General features: G+C 36.8%; 1 long non-coding RNA gene across 1 annotated transcript; it reads right to left on the bottom strand.

Annotated features, from left to right (window-relative positions):
* Positions 1-246: 246 nt before the first annotated feature.
* Positions 247-2,490, bottom strand: LOC142491221 (uncharacterized). The gene is made up of 3 exons (XR_012800352.1): positions 2,242-2,490; positions 766-843; positions 247-400 (listed from the first exon to the last, which is right to left on the bottom strand). It is a non-coding gene; the product is annotated as an uncharacterized LOC142491221 (long non-coding RNA).
* Positions 2,491-2,743: the final 253 nt, after the last annotated feature.

Raw genomic sequence — 2,743 nt, forward strand, 5'->3', positions numbered from 1 at the left:
TGTGACGTGTTGATGTTGAATTGTGGTACATTAGTCATTCTCAAGTAATTAGCTTGTGTTTGCTGAACAACTAATGCTTCGAATGAGGTGTTGATTTTTTGCAACTGTTTAGGCACTTCAATGAAGACTCTGTGGAGATGTGCCAATTGTGAAACTGTTTCTTCCTGCAGTGCAATCATCCTTTCCAGCACTGTCATCAGGTCAGAATGGCGACGATTTTCTGCTTCCACAATTTTTCCCTCAGAAGCTACAATTGCATCGTATGTGATATTTGCTGGACGATTTGGCGGTAAAACAGTTTCAATTGGAACCTCTTCATGGTCACTTGCTTGTATTTGTGTGTCTATGGCGGCGGCGGCATCATCATCATCATCATCATCATAATCCTCTTCATCATGTTCTACAAATAAATGTACACATTATAAAATGGCATGTTAATCTCTGCTGTGTTACTATGTAATTCTACTGTGTCATAAGTAACAACTAACATGTTTCCATACGTTTTATAACCTCACATTAAAAACTACCTTGACTTAAGAATAATGTTTGGACTCAGTATGAAATATGAGTGAATGAAAACTTGCTGTAAACTCACAACTCCTACATGATAGTTAACATCACTAACACAATACATGTTGCCTTACACTTCATTTTCACTGACACTAAGTAATCCTATTTAAAGAAGATGTGCAAAACAAATAATGAACATGACAACATAACATATAGAAGAGCACATATTATATGGCCACCAACTGATACACTCACCTTCTAGGTGTGTTGAGCTGGCTGACCCAGGTGAAGACACTTGTTCCGTCTCAGGTGACACATGTCCTTCAGGGGCAACTATATATAACAATAACATAAGTTTTACATTTACATGTGTAAATATTGAACAAACAGTTATTGTATGTTCTGTATTTATGAGTACGTAACAGCATCAGTTCCTTAACCCAAAATGTGTGTGTGAAAGTGAACATAAATAGTTGTAATAACAATGTACATGCCTGTGTACTTAGAACTTTTGAGTTCCCTAACATAAAACATACTATGTTTCTGCAGTAATGCGTGAGGATAAATAGATAAAATTTGTACATAAAAATCATATGTTGTGTAGTGATATCAGTATCATAATGTACATAACTATCATGAGATGACCATTCACAATGGTTATCATGAAGGTGGTCATATTGCAAAAAGTGTTGTTTTTGGTAGAGGATATGTGTGGTACATTAATATAAGATGTGGCACACCTGAATGTGGCTGTGACTCAACAAGACAACACATGCAGTGTGTGATAATGTGTCGTTGATAGTAGTAGTTCAACTATAGATATGAGTGAACTAATGTGTGACGTACGCTTTGATAAGTAATGAGTTGTTGGGGCATTTAGTAGCTAAAGTTAAGCTTTCAAATGAGTGTGATTAACTTCAGTTGTGCTAGTCAGGTTGTAATAACGGTATTCCCTTCCCCAAAAAGCCTAATCAGCCACACCTTTCAATTACTTGAAACAGGTGAAAATGGTGTGAACTATGTTGACCCTAAAATGAGGCTGTAATTAGTGTGTGTGCTGAACCCCACCCCCTCTGTTGAAGTGTATGCTGTGATGAGATATTAATTGCAGCTGCTTTAACACAATGGTAGATGAGCTAAATAGTCGTGTGCAGTTTTTAAGTTATGAAAACAATGACATAACATATGATACGTGTGCCTCATTATGCTGTCTGTATATGACTTAAAGCAAAAATGGACCTTTTCATTAACAACTATAGATGTGTTAGTGCAAGTGATGTTTGTAGGCCGTTGCATGCAATATATTTGATGCATGCTTAAAATAGGCAGTAATGTCATGTTTGTCGGAGTAAAATAAATAAAATACACAATAATATTATACATATTTCTGTTCTGTACCTGTAGCTAGTAATAATTTCTCATTAACATGTGTTACATATGTGTACTACCCTGTTGTTCCCCATCTTCGCCCACCATCAATTGCTTCCACTGCAGCAATGCATTTTGGGAATTCACATGTAAATGAGCACGCAATGGCACGTGCTATATTAGTTACTGCTTTTAGTAGGACTACAACATATATGTCTATTTTTAAATATATATATATACAGAATCAGACATATACATATATAGATGCAGGTATGCTTATATTGTGAAGACAGTATAAAAAGCAGTGTAAATATGCAAAATAACTGTAAGCAACGACACGCCTAGTACATTAATATTTCTCACCTGGTGGAAATTGTGAGGGATAAATTCCAATATCCCGGTCACCAGGTAAGCCTTCCACGACGACGGGAAGTAATTTTGCCCGAAGCAGCTCCTCCAATGGACTTAATATGAGACGTTGTGGTGTCGGCCCACCTCCAGTGCCAGTAGCATGCACGCGTTGGTGTTGTATTTTCTTTTTCAATTTGGACCTAATATCATCAAATCTCTTGTGACAATTCCGCTTGTCCCTCACATGATTCCCACACGCATTGACACCAATGACTATTGTGTCCCACATTTCTTTTCTGCTTGTTGAACTTGTCCGCCCTTGAAAAACATATAAAATATATGAGGTAAATTAATAATAATAGAAGCACCAGTTTCCTACACTGCTAGCTGTTCCAAGAGATAGCAAACATGCTGTTTTAGGTGTAATATGTGAAGCACATGAGCATTCACTACTAAACCTATACATGTAAGCAAGGTTGCATTCATATTGTATGCAGTTATGGCAAATTGACCG

Source organism: Ascaphus truei, chromosome 3 (genome assembly GCF_040206685.1).
Source record: "Ascaphus truei isolate aAscTru1 chromosome 3, aAscTru1.hap1, whole genome shotgun sequence".
Lineage (NCBI taxonomy): Eukaryota > Metazoa > Chordata > Amphibia > Anura > Ascaphidae > Ascaphus > Ascaphus truei.